Source organism: Dermacentor variabilis, chromosome 4 (assembly GCF_050947875.1).
Source record: "Dermacentor variabilis isolate Ectoservices chromosome 4, ASM5094787v1, whole genome shotgun sequence".
NCBI lineage: Eukaryota > Metazoa > Arthropoda > Arachnida > Ixodida > Ixodidae > Dermacentor > Dermacentor variabilis.
The window spans coordinates 135454286-135469014 of record NC_134571.1 but is presented as its reverse complement, the minus strand read 5'-3'; the positions used below and the strand labels follow the sequence as shown (position 1 = coordinate 135469014).

Sequence of the window (14729 nt, the reverse complement as noted above, 5' to 3'; positions counted from 1 at the left end):
TGAATGGCACATGCCTCCAGGCCCTTGTGTTTGAAGGGCTCTTAGGAGGCAGTAGTGCTCTAGGATATCTTATATAACCTGATATATTTTTTAGACATCATATCATTATTTTTAAATGCGTCGTATTGTTCATAGTACGCTTCATAAGTCATCGCCATAATTTTATTACACGTACATTTTACGCACTTTAGAGTGAATATATTTTAGGCCCCTTTACAGCCACGTCACATCAACTTCACGGAATTCATAACTCCACTGCGAAATCACTAACACTTGCATGGCGCTCTTTGGCCATACCTGGCCCTTGCGCCAATAAAAACTACACATTCATTCAACATGGGGCAGTGACAGAAAATGTCTTTTGAACTTGTATAGGTGTCTTGTTGGCTCACGTCTTGACTGCGACGCTATAGTATATCAGTCCGCTACACCAAGTGCTTTAAAGATGTTGGATCCTGTCCATCATTTAGGAATCCGCCTCGCGACCGGAGCCTTCAGGACAAACCCCGTACAAAGCCTTTATGTAGAAGCAAATGTATGGTCACTCCATCTGCAGAGATCATATAGCAGTTTTACATATTTCCTTAAAATAAATTCAAACCTCGAACATCCCTCTTATTCATGCATAAACGATATGACCGCAGCCATACTCTTCAATAACCGACCTGCAGCGAGAAGGCCGTTCTCTTTGCGTGCAAGAAACCTTAGTGAGGAAGTGGGTGTTCCGGTACTTGAACATTGTCTTATGGCTCCAGCGAAAATATTACCGCCATGGCAGTGGCAGCTGATAGAGTGTCACACATCCTTTGTAGAGGTCACTAAAGTACTCGTGCACAGAGTATTACACAGACGCTTCTAAGTCGCATGCAGGGGTGTCCTACGCAGCCATTGGTCCATCCTTCTCGGAATCTGGTGTACTGCACCCTGAAACGAGTATATTTACGGCTGAGGCCCATGCACTATTGTTGGCTGTGAAACATATCAGAAAATCAAATCTTCAAAAAACAATTATATTTACAGACTCCTTAAGCGTCGTAAAAGCCTTGAAGTTACTTTGTAAACACAGAAACACCGTACTTACTGAGCTCTATTCCATTCTCTGTAGAGCTTATATGTCTAACCAGCATGTCATTATATGCTGGCCATAGAGGCATCGAGGGGAATGTACCAGCTGACGAAATGGCTACATCAATCACCTCGCAAGCTATTATTCCTACGGCTGCTGTCCCTGTCATAGATCTGAAGCCTCTCTTACGGAAGAATCTGCGAAGCCACTGGCAACACTTGTGGGACAATGAAACAAATAATAAGCTCCATTTGATTAAGCCCATGATAGGTTTCTGGCCCCCCGTCGCAAAAACAAGACGGACTGATGTCCTATTCTGTAGATTCAGGATAGGACACACATATGGTACTCACAATTTTCTGCTTACTGGCAACGACCCTCCTACCTGTGCTAGATGTGGTGAAAGGCTCACCGTCCTCCACGTCCTCGTTGAGTGTCGGCAAGCCGAAAGAGAAAGAAGGAAACATTTTCCTCTAGCATACCGTTATTGTCTCCCTTTCCATCCTGCTATGTTTATAGGCAAAGAACCCCTTTTTACCACCAAAGCAGTCCTGGATTTCTTGAAAGATGTGGTCTTGCATGTTAATAGCCCAACTGTTTCGTAGCACATCCTCTCTACAGACGATGGTGCTGTGATATTAGTCTTTGTACAGCACACGCCTTCAGGTCCTTGCGCTTCAAGGAATCTGTTAAGGCAGTAGTGCTTTTCGAATTTTTATCCAAATGACCAATCGTACATCGCAACTCTTTTACAATGCACCTTTCGCGTCCTTGGCACGCTTCATAGTCATTGTCATAAATTTATTACATGTAGCTCTTAGACACTTTACAGTGGCCATCTTTTAGGCCCCTTTACAGCCCCATAACATTCATTGCTCGTAATATATTGCTTGACTTTGATATAATTACCATTGGCTTGGCGCTCTTTGGCCAAACCTGGCCCTTGCCCCATAAAGCTCCACACACATCATCATCATCATCATTAAGCACATTGAAGGCTCTACACGCGAAATCCGAATGTGAACCCCTGATAGGGGACATTTTAAACATGGTAACATAAAAAAAATACGGCCGGTCAATTAGATTTTGCTGGGTACCAAGCCATGTCGGTATACCGGGTAATGAAGCAGTGGATAGGTGTGCATCAATTGCAGCGCACAAATCCATAACAAACACGGCGCTTCCATATCAGGATAGTATCACGGCGATTAGGAAGGCCTTGACGTCTAAATGGCAACAGAAATGGGACCATTGCTTAAGCAACAAGCTACATCTTACTAAACCCGTAATTGGTGAGTGGAAGTCGTGCACTCACCAGCAACGATTCTATGAGGTTATCCTGTGTCGACTTCGGATTGGACACACACATTTAACACACAACTTTCTCCTTCGAAAAGAAAACCCGCCGACTTGCGAAAAATGCAATCAACCTCTTACAGTATACATATCCTTATAACATGTCCACAGTTTGAAACACAGCGAAGGAAGCTTTTACACAACCTATATTATTTAAATATACCTTTGCACCCTGCGCTATTACTGGCAGATGACCCGCTAGTGCCATTTACTAACCTGTTCCACTTTTTAGAGACAACTGGTTATTTACCCCGCAGGGGCGTCTGCGTCAGCAGGCGTTTGGTGTGTTGCGACACCACGTACCCGAGCACACGAGAGTTGGACCCTCCCGCGTGTAGCCGTGCGCGGCTTAGCCGTGTCCGGGGAAAGGGGGATCCTGGGGGTTGAGCCGACGCCGGGTGTTCGGACCTTTAAGGCCCCCCGGCGGAGGCAACACACCTCTTTGGCCTCGACTACCAATTTCCCCACCCGGGGGAAATTGGTAGTCGCCTCTTCCTGTCTCTCCCTCCTCGAATCTTCGTCTTTATCTCTCACTTTTTGACCTTTCCTGTCTCCTTCTCTCTTCTTTTTACTTCCTTTCTCCTAGCGGCAAGGGTTAACCCTGTGTGTCTATCCAACCTTGGGTACACCATATTCGGTTATAGTGACAGCGTGCGACTGGCGTCGTGCAGACTTGTATGCAAGCTCTGCCGCGTCCCCGCCTTGGGCTCCGTGGTGGGCGGTCGGCGCTGTTGCCGAATGTATACATATTCTCATGGAAACTTCTTTCCGCGCCCTTGTTGATCGCCCACAGAAACGAGGGCGCACCGAAGATGTCTTCAAGGTTTTCGGACACCAAATCCAGAATTCTCCCGCTTCCACATTATTCATTCTGAAAAGCCAAACAGAGGAGTGCGAACCGTTTCACCAGTCCTTGTCTCAAAGTCCTTGACTGATGTTTTTGGACCAGGTTACAAGGTGTCGAGTATGGCAAGCGGTGACCTCTTCTTGGAGCTCCGCGACCAGAAGCAATATGACAAACTACCGAAGCTAGTGTCATTTGGGGAGACCCACATAACAGTAACCCCGCACCGTACAATGAACACCGCCCGCGGTGTGGTGTCGGATGGTGATCTGCTTGAGCTGACTGAAGTAGAGCTCCTGGAGGGCTTCAGCGAACAAAATGTGATCAATGTCAGAAGAATTAACATGAGGCGAGATGGTAAAGAGATCCAGACGAAGCACTTAATAATCATCTTTGGTTCAAGTGTCCTGCCCGAGTCAATTGAGGCCGGGTGCATCAAGCTCCGTGTTAGGCCGTACGTGCCAAACCCACTCCGTTGTTTCAAATTACAGCGCTTCGGCCACAGCTCGCAGAGCTGCCTAGGCCGCTAAACTTGTGCTAAATGTTGTGCCCAAGAACACAGCTCTGAAGCTTGTGAGAACGCTCCCCACTGTGTAAACTGTGACGGGGATCACGCCGCGTACTCGCGGTCGTGCCCCTCGTGGAAGAAGGAAAAAGAAATTTTAACGATCAAAGTAAAAGAGAATATATCGTTCAAAGAGGCACGCAGGCGGGTAGCATACCTGCCAAAGAAAAGCTTTGCCGAAGTGGCGCGTCAGGGGCACGGAGCAAGATACATTTAGGAGTGGAAACTCCGCTGTTTGCGGCGACCAGTAAAGGTCACAATCCCGCGGATATATTTTCATGCTGGCGGCACCTGGCGGCATGGGAAGAAATTACCGCCGTTTCGGTTACCAAGGCAACCGGTTGAGCGTGTTGCTCCCGTTCGGCCGGCGCGCCTGACTTCTACCACGGAGCTGCCGGAGCCGCCGAGCCGCCTGCCGGGCGCTGCTTTTTTTTTTTTTCCGCCGCGGCTTCTACGACGAGCCGCATGGTGCCGCCACTGTATATGGTAGCGTCGGCGCATGCAACAATTGTGACTTTATCTGGTCGCCCGCGCTCGCTCGCGCTGACGGGAGTTTCACCTCCTATATGTCTTGCTGCCCCCTGACCACGGAGTGTCACAACGGCCTCCGGCGGCTGTCCGACCCACAGGCAGTGAGTCGGCAGTTACGCCATCTGCCCCCGCGGCGGTTGCAGCTAGCGCTGCTCCGCCAACCGAGGAGAAGGGACCATCCACCCCGAAGGCGGGCGCAGCCGAGGCTGCCCCAACCACCCCGGCCCTTTCCAGCGCTGGCAACAGCCGGCGCAGCCAAATCCCTCAGGGAGCCCCATCGTCCTCCGGGCTGGTGCGCGCAGGGGTCTTGCCCTCCAAGACAGGACTCTCTTTTGTAACTTCTCGCTCGCAAAAGCACGTGTCCGGCGCCTCACAAGAGGCAATGGACACTACACCTGTCCCCAAAGCGCACCAAACGCCTAAGGAGCGGCGAAGCTCCCTCGAACGCTCCAGAAAGGGCAGAACCCCCGTTACAGGGCCTCGAAAGAGCTCTGTAACCTAAGGCATCACCTCCGTTTCCATACACACAGCACTTATTTACTTTAAATATGGACACACAAATTATTCAATGGAACGTCAGAGGTCTTCTTAAAAACCTTGATGACGTACAAGAACTCATCCACAAACACAATCCAAAAGTTATGTGTTTACAGGAAACACATTTAAAATCAAAACACACGAACTTTCTTAGTATGTTACTTTTCGCAAAGATCGCGATGATGCTGTGGGCGGTGTTGCAATTGTAATTCAAAAAAGCATAGCGTGTCAACGTTTACAGCTACGAACGGCCATTGAGGCAGTGGCGGTTCGAGTTGTTGTGCTAAACAAACTTATCACTATTTGCTCGCTTTATATACCCTCCCCCCCCCCCCCCATTACAAACTAAGCAAACATGAATTTCAGTCCTTTATAGATGAATTGCCAGAACCCTATGTTGTTCTTGGCGATTTCAATGCACATAACTACCTGTGGGGCGACCCTCGTATAGATGCGCGAGGACGTCTTGTTGAACAGTTCCTTTTTTTCTTCTGGTGTGTGCCTGTTGAATAAGAAGGAACACACATATTACTCTCTTGCAAGCAGAACCTATTCTTCAATAGATCTGGGTATAGTTTCCCCGTCTATACTGCCCGAACTCGAATGGGAAGTTACGAACAATCCTTACGGGAGCGACCACTTCCCCATACTGATAAGAACATCTAAAGAAAACGAATATTCTCCACAAGCTGCACTGGTGGCGGCCTCCACAAGCTGGCGGCCTCTACCGGCACGCTTGGTCCCTGCTCAATGATCACGTGATATTTCTTCGGCCGCGCGCTGCCGTAGGCAACCACGGGATGCGCAGGTCGCCCTTTATTAGGGTGGCTAGAATTACCTTTATACCGTAGGTCGTGGTCAGGACATGCCGGTCTTGGTTCTGCGCATAGAGTTTCTCACTACATGTGAGAAACTCTATGGTTCTGCGCAAGAACCCACGTGTGAACGATTTCGCGACGAGACGTGTAGCGTTGCAGCCAGTATTTCGGTGCGCTAATTTTGTTTGGTGTGTCGTCTGTGGCTTGTCAAGGCCTGCGCGATGGAAGAAGCGAGGAAATACAGGCGCTCCTGTTGCGTGACGCAGTGTGCGAGCTGGACGCTTAGAAGAAAAATTTGTCTTTATTCATTTCCGAGTGATGTGGCCAAGAGAGGAGAATGGATGTTGAGGCTCTGCGTCGACGAGCCGCTGTGCGATCATTAAGAGTGTGCAGTGCGCACTTCGTCGACAACGACTTCTTCAAGTGTAAGCATTCATTGACTCGTCCTTACATCATAGATCGTTTCACGCGCATGTTTGCGGCCGTTGAATTCGTCGTTTCCAAGAAAAAAAAAAAAAAAAAAACAGACGCTTGGTGCTGAAGCCCGCAGATTGTGCCCGTGAAGCTGCGAATTGCATGAGGAAAATAATGAGCGCGAACATGACAAGGGCACCAAGACGACGAGACCTCTTTTCTTTGAGATGTCTTTTGCCGGTACGCCAGACTGGATTGCGCCAGTTCACCGAGGAATAACAAACTAACTTTGTGTCCCTGTCCTGCTCGGGCTCCTTTGTTTTTTTTTTGTTTTTTTTTATGCGAAGCATTCTATGCGTACGTTAGGCAGCGTGAGTCTATGTAGCCTTTTACGCCGTCGTGATAACGTCCTCGTCATTTTTTTACCTGGATCATATGATTTGTGTGATATGTACGACATGGCATGTAATGTATGACTTGACATGACATGGAAGGCTCGATTAACATGACTTCTTGCCTGCCATCACAGAGAGGCTCGCATAACACACTATTGCCGACTTGAGACAAACGAGTTTGTCCATCTGGTAACTCTTTGAAGAAACCCACCAGAGTCGCTTAGTGACTTCAGTGTTGCGCTGCTAAGCACGGGAGGTCGCGGAATGAAGTCCCGGCCGCGGCGGCCGCACCCCCCCCCCCCCCCCCCCTTCCCGAAATGCAAAAAACGCCCGTGTACCGTGCATTGGCACGGTACGCGTGCCGTGCGGCGAGTTAAAGAGCACCAGGTGGTCGAAATTAAACCAGAGTCCTCCGTTACTGCATGTCTCATAATAATCCTGGTTTAGACACGTAAGACCCCATAATTTAACTCCTCAAAGTGCTCTGAATCATGTCGGATAACCAGCTGTTTGCAAAATGCTTTGCGAACGTCGATTCCACACAGTATGTGGAATGAACATAATTATTCTTATTGATACCTTACAAACTAGCTCAGTTGATAATTCTTTTGCATGGGGCGATGTTCACACCTCTGTGTGATTCAACCGTGCATTAGGACATTGATAACAATGTCGCCCTGTCTCTTGTTGGCTGGCAGACTGCAACATGGTATGCGTGCAGCTCTTAAGCCGTAGTAAAGCGCAATCTTGTAAGCATCTCGTTTTCTGAATTTTTGCTTTGCCTCTTGTGCCATTGTGCAGGCAGTGTGAAAATTATTCTTTAAAGATCACTGTATATTGTACCATGAATATGATTTACTGTGGAACAGTACCAATGAATTAACATATGGAAAAATGAATCCTGAGCAATACAAAAATTTACTTAAAAAGGAACCCTAGGTACCTCTGTAAACAAAACTGCTTAAGTGTGAGGTTACATGTATATTTGTAAACATACACCAGCTTGTATCTCGTAGGGATGACAGGCACGGTGGGTTCCATCAATTTGTTGTCACTGGATGTATTGGCCCAGCAGCCAATGAGTGTTGGCATACGCGCTGGTGTCAATGAGGTGCATTGTGAAAGATGCCAAATAAAAGCCATTCTGCTTAAAGAACCACTTATTTTCATTGTGGATGTGCCCACACAGCTTGAGTACTACTGTAAAGCCTAACATCAATGAACCTCACTGGGAGGGGGTAAACACTGCATGATATAAATGTTGTGCATGACCCTGTGCAAACCCTGCCGCTACCGAACAGCACCACCATCATTAAAAATTAACTACTGTCAATTAAAGGTGAAAGCTAAGTAATTCTGTAAAATTAGCAGTAGCAGTAGCGGTAGCAGTACTTGCTACCTTTAGGGTAGTAACTGCTTGTCACATATGTTACTACCCTGTTAGTAATGACAATGGTAGCAACTGTTAACTATCCTTGCCACTAACTACAGTAGTAACTGTTAGTGCCCTTACGATTACTAACTGCAGTTACTAGCAAGGTAGTAAAATGTGTGAAGCAGTTACTACTCAAAAGGTAACAAGTACAGCTACCTTTTTTTCTAATTTACTAACCCAGTGAGTTAGTAACCATTACTACAACCTCCCTATTGCAGTTAGTAATGGGAAGAATCTACTGGATGCCTGCAGTAGATACCATAGTTGGGCATGCCTCATCCAGCTGAATTACATGCAGAAGTGACCATATTTTGCTCAGAAAATAGTAGCATTAATGTAGATAATTAACAAAAATACTGTAATATGGATGGATATAACTGTAGAAATAGCTGCTGCTTTCGCCGCTATCGTGCTATAAGTGTAGCCTGTTTTGTGGGCACAGGTTCGCCCGATAACAGTTAGTTTTGTCGTTCACAGTAGCGATACTGTGCTCTTCAACGGCTAACTAAATCTGACGTCGAGTTCAAGTGGGAAAAGCTGCAGGCCGACGCATTTCAAGAACTCAAACGACGCATGCAGTCGCCGCCTGTACTTGCGCACTTCGACGAGCACGCCGATACCCAAATACACACTGACGCCAGTAGCCTAGGCCTCGGTGCCGTCCTGGTCCAGAGAAAAGACGGACATGAACACGTGATAGCTTACGCTAGCCGGTCATTATCAAAAGCAGAAGGCAATTATTGTACAACCGAAAAGGAATGCCTCGCCATCGTTTGGGCTACAGCGAAATTTCGCCCTTACCTATATGGCAGGCCATTCAAAGTGGTCAGCGACCATCACGCGTTGTGTTGGCTAGCTAACTTAAAGGACCCTTCAGGACGGCTGGCACGTTGGAGCCTCAGACTACAAGAATACGACATCACTGTAACATACAAGTCCGGACGAAAACACTCAGATGCCGATTGCCTATCATGCGCCCCCATTGACCCGCCGCCGCAAGTTGACGAGGATGACAACGCTTTCCTTGGAATAGTAAGTGTGGAAGACTTCGCCGAACAGCAACGAGGAGACCCGGAGCTAAAAGCCCTAGTCGACTATTTGGAAGGGCACACCGACGTTGTCCCTAGGGCATTTAAGCGTGGATTGTCTTCGTTCACGCTTCAAAACAACCTACTCGTGAAGAAGAACTTCTCATCAGTCCGTGCCAACTACCTTCTTGTTCCGTCGGCGCTGCGTCCAGAAGTACTGCACGCCCTACATGACGATCCGACCGCTGGATACCTCATTTTTTCCTGGACGCTATTGAGGATACAAGAAAGGTATTCCTGGCCGCACCTAACCGCCGATGTCGCCCGTTACGTCAAGACATGCCGAGACTCAGCGACGCAAGACACCACCGACAAGGCCAGCGGAATTGCTATAGCCGATCAAGCCTCCTTACTGACCTTTTCAGCAGATCGGGGTGGGCTTATTGGGACCGTTTCCGACATCAACTTCCGGAAAGAAGTGGATCGTCGTGGCGACAGACTATCTCACCCGCTTCGCTGAAACTAAAGCTTTACCAAAAGGCAGTGCAGCCAAAGTGGCGAAATTTTTCGTCGAGAACATCCTGCTACGACATGGTGCTCCAGAAGTCCTCATCACCGACAGAGGAATGGCTTTTACAGCAGAGCTCACGCAAGCCATTTTGCAATACAGCCAGACAAGTCACAGGAAGACAACTGCCTACCATCTGCAAACGAATTGTCTCACGGAGCGCCTGAACGAGACCCTCGCCGACATGCTAGCCATGTACGTCGACGTCGAGCACAAGACATCGGATGCGGTCCTGCCGTACCTAACATTTGCTTACAACACGGCGATGCAAGAAACAACACAGCTCACGCCATTTAAGCTGGTTTACGGCAGGAACCTGACACCGACGCTCGACTCATGCTGCCGCACGTCACTGACAAGGAAAACCTTGACGTCGCTACCTATCTCCAGCGCGCCGAAGAAGCCCTACATCTCGCCCACCTGCGGATCAAGAACCAGCAGAGGACTGGTTTATGGCAGGAACCTGACGCCGACGCTCGACGCCATGCTGCCGCACATCACTGACAAGGAAAATCTTGACGTCGCTACCTATCTCCAGCGCGCCGAAGAAGCCTGACAGCTCGCCCACCTGCGGATCAAGAACCAGCAGAGGACCGACAGCCGACACTACAACCTCCGACGACGCTTCGTAGAGTACCAGCCCGGCGACCATGTTTGGGTATAGACTTCGATACGCCGACGAGGACTCAGTGAGAAACTACTGCGACGCTATTTCGGACCCTACAAGGTCATCCGACGTATTGGCGCACTGGACTATGAGGTCGTGCCGGACGGCATTTCGCATTCACAGCGGCGCCACACACGATCTGAAGTGGTCCACGTGGTGTGCCTTAAACCCTTTTACGGACGCTGACGAACTTCCTTATTTTGTTGTTTTTCTTTGCTACGAGTGCTTTTCTTTATTACTTTCGTTTGTTTGCAGCATCGGGTCGATGCTTCTTAAAGGGGGGGCAATGACACGTGTACTTATCGTTATCGGGCAATCAAGTTGAAGAGGTAGAATTGTACCAGTGATAGGCCTCCTTTGGCCAGCCTGAAGGAAAATGCCTGGCACAGTTACAAGCCGAGAAATGTACAAAGGTTGACTTAGTTCACAAAACGTACAATGCATGCGGAAGCCATATTCACAAAACCAGCGACAAGTGTCATGGAAACAATCAGTGGTGGTTGAGGCCCCTGGTGTTAAGGGGAACTAAAGCATGTACTGTTCCAAAACCAGGAAGCAAACAAAATCCGCCACATAGTGCAATTTAATCTCTGAATGTTTATTTGGCAAATCAGAATTTGAGAGCATTCTTGCCCAAACTGTCCTCAAGAAATGATACAGCCCGAACAAGTATGGGTGCCTTTGCATTTGTTGGCAAGCCACAAAAATGCTCCGGCACTGTTAGGGTCTGCATGTTGTGCCGACTATGCTTTAGATTAAAAATCCTGTAGGTTTCAATGAGTGCGGTCATGCCTGCAATAATATCAACGATATCCACACTCAATCTCTCAAAAGTAGCAACAATATCTGTGGCTTTATGAGCATTTGGGGTACTGAAGCAAACGGTAGAGTAGGCGTCCTGCAACAGAAGAATTAGACAAAATCAGCGTCACTTGTGCAACAAAAACTAGTCCAAAAAAGGTAAAGCTAGGCACTTCTTACCAGCCCCCCGCAGAAATCTTGGTTGCGTCTTAGGAGCATTGGCAGCAGCTGGAAAACACCAACTGCAAAATGGTCTGTTGCCCAAAAGTTTGATAGGTACTCACAACAAATGCAGAACACTTATACATACTGTTAAGACTTGCGTCTCGAGTGTACAACGAACAACTGACCCTTTATTCAGGCAACAATACAAGCCTATATAGGGAGCAAGGTATGACGTCAAAACACAGTCTTGCCAAGCGTCATGCTGTAATATTCTCTTTCCCCTGACTTTTCAAAATAGCGTTAACTTAAAGTTCTTGTGTCTGAGCCACTCTGGTGGCTTGTGTGAACAGGTGCTCCTGCGAAGCAGTGCAGTCTGCACCGGATCAGCAGGCGTCGGCAGTGATGCTGGTGCTGGCTCTGGGATAGGTTGTGGTGAGGAATTGGAGAAATCAGAGGTAGACATTGCACGGTCTTCCAGGAGGGGTTGAGCGGCTTTGTTGGGATTTTCCATCAATGATGGTACACAAGGTGTTCGCGACCCTTCTACTGGAGGCGGTTCACTTGATGGGGACACATCATGCGGTAATTCCTTCGTGAAATGTCGCTTGAGCGCTGAATTTAGGTATGGCTGCAGAGGGTCGGCGTGTATGAATCGAAGCTGTCCTTGCACTCCCACAACTTATGTCACAGCACCGACCACTCGTTGCACAAGACCTTCCTCCCAAACAAGTTCCGTGTGCACTGTTTTAATGTACACTCGATCACCCACACAAAACACGCTCGGCAGCTACACAGATCCTTCCTACACCGATGTGGCGCGCTAGGGGGCAGCAACACATCATTCGGTGGCCACCCAAGTCACACAGAAAGGGACGGCGGTCACGCCATCAGCCCTCCTAACTGGAACAGCCAGCGCTGTTGCGGCCCCCGCAAAGGAGGGCCAGCAGATTTTTAGGCCTGTTGCACCCACGGCCACTGCCCGTGCAGATCGGCCCAAAACTCCACCGAAAGTGCCCGCTGCACGCGCAGTGTCCACCGCCTCAGACAAGGTGACGAATACAAGCAAAACTCCGGCGTCTAAGACGCCCGAGGAATGGTGATGCTCCCTCGAGCGCGCCGTGAGGAAAGAAAAATCCCGTATCATGGGGCCTGGAAAGTCTCATGGGCTAATCTAATCTAATCTCTTAGACACACAGCACAATACAGATATATTATTGATACACAGATATTACAGTGGAATGTCAGGGGCTTACTCCGCAACCTAGAAAATATTAAGGAACTCTTACATAAGTACAGTTCAAAGGTGCTGTGTGTCCAAGAAACACATCTTAATCCTTCGCGCACAAACTTTCTCTGGCAGTATGCCATTTACAGAAAAGACTGCAATGAGGCCCTTGCCTCGTCAGGCAAGGACCTCTTGGCAAGGGCCAAAATTTGTCCATTCTTTCATTCTGATTTGCAAATACCCCACAACGACTACATTTGCAGTTTGTGAAGGTTGTGGGATCATTCCCCACCTGTGGCAAGTTGTTTTTTCATCCATTTTCATTTCCATTAATTTATCGTTTCTTTATTTCATTTATTAAGTACAAGTAATTTCCCCTATGTTGTTCTTGGTGTCAGTGTTTGTTGGCTTCTTATGATATGACTAATAAAAATCAGGCCCCTCAGTTAACCCCCTTTCTTCTCGTTTATTACATAACGAGGGTTTTGAATCCGGCAACATTGATGCCTTCAGGTAGCATGTGTGTGTTTAGTGACCGCCTGCCTTCACCCAAAAAGATCACGTTCTCATGACGCCTGCCGCAGAAAGGATCCTCCACATCCGCTGCTAAGGTCTGTGAGTGGTGGCGCTGGCTAACACTCCCAGTGTTCTACTACGAAACATAGATACTCAACAAAGTGGATGGGGAAACGGCGCCACGGTAGCTCAACTGGTAGAGCATCGCACACAAAATGCGAAGGTTGTGGGATCGTTCCCCACCTGCGGCAAGTTGTTTTTTCATCCACTTTCATTTCCATTAATTTATCATTTCTTTATTTAATTTATTAAGCACAAGTAATTACCCCTATGTTGTCCTTGGTGTCAGTGTTTGTTGGCTTCCTATGATATCACTAATAAAAATCTGACCCCTCGATTAACCCCCTTTCTTCTTCTTGATTAAGTGGTGAAAGTCCAACCGAAAATACAGGTGACGAGCAGGACCTACAGGATGCTCAGATTTGCAGTTGGCCTTTCTTGAGTCCACACCAATCCCCAAGATCTTCCACACATGACGGTTCCATGAGGCACCGCCACAGGTGATAAAATCAAGAAGTCCACTAGCTCCACCAAGTACTGTTGCTTCTATTAAAATCTTGGCAAGGAGCTCTGCTTTTATGTTCCCTCGAGTGGTAGAGCAACCTATTATTTGTTTCCACTTCCCATTAAAGGGTATGAACATTATCACCTTTCCGTGGTCGCAAGGCATGCTCTCTCCTCCTCCTTCTATAATAAAGCCCATGTCGACAAATCTTTCAATATGCCCGGACAACGTGACATTCAGGTGCTCTCACAGTTTGAGTTCATCGACCAATAGCCCTCCATGTCTGCTAAAAGTGCTCATATATCTTGTTTTTTGCTTCAGTTGTCTCAGTATTTTAGTGCTGAAACCGAAACCACTCTTGCACAGCTTCAAGTAATGTTTCAGTGTGCTCTTGCTCAGCAGTGAGACCCCGCAGGGGCGTCTGCGCAAGCAGGCGTTTGGTGTGTTGCGACACCACGGACCCGAGCACACGAGGGTTGGACCCTCCCGCGTGTAGCCGTGCGCGGCTTAGCCGTGTCCGGGGAAAGGGGGATCCTGGGGGTTGAGCCGATGCCGGGTGTTCGGACCTTTAAGGCCCCCCGGCGGAGGCAACACGCCTCTTTGGCCTCTGCTTCACGTAGACGGCACCCCCGGACTGACCCACCCGGGGGAAATCGGCAGTCGCCTTTTCCTGTCTCTCTCTTCCTACAACCTTCGTCTTTCCCTTACTTTCCACCTTTCCTGTCTCCTTCTCTCTTCTATTCACTTCCTTCTTCTTGGCGGCAAGGGTTAACCTTGTGTGGATATCCTACCTTGGGTACACCATATTGGGTTATAGTGATGGCGTACGGCTGGCGTCGTGCAGGCTTGTACACAAGCTCTGCCGCGTCCCCTCGTTGGGCTCCGTGGTGGGCGGTCGGCGCTGTTGCCGAATCTTATATATTCTCATGGAAACTCCCTTCCCCAAACTTCCTGATCGCCCTCCGAAACGAGGGCGCACCGAAGATGTTTTTCAGTTTTTCGGACACCAAATCCAGAATTTCCCCCGGTTCCACGTCATTCACTCTGAAAAGCCAAACAAAGCAGTGCGAAACATATCACCATTCCTTGTCTCAAAGTCCTTGACTGATGTTTTTGGACCAGGTTACAAGGTGTCCAGGATGGCAAGCGGTGACCTCCTCTTGGAGCTCCGCGACCAGAAGCAATATGAGCAACTACAGAAACTAGTGTCATTCGGGGAGACCAACATAACAG

The 14729-nt window shown here is 48.4% G+C and overlaps 1 long non-coding RNA gene and 1 other non-coding gene across 4 annotated transcripts in view; both read left to right on the top strand.

Moving 5' to 3' along the window:
* Positions 1 to 5744: 5744 nt before the first annotated feature.
* The window catches only part of LOC142579815 (uncharacterized), a 160660-nt gene continuing 151675 nt past the window's right edge, over positions 5745 to 14729 (top strand). For all 3 annotated transcript variants that reach the window (XR_012827464.1, XR_012827465.1, XR_012827463.1), the window contains exon 1: positions 5745 to 6142. This is a non-coding gene — a long non-coding RNA (uncharacterized LOC142579815). The remainder of the gene's footprint in view (positions 6143 to 14729) is intronic.
* TRNAL-CAA (transfer RNA leucine (anticodon CAA)) lies at positions 13110 to 13182 on the top strand. The gene has a single exon. It is a non-coding gene; the product is annotated as a tRNA-Leu (tRNA).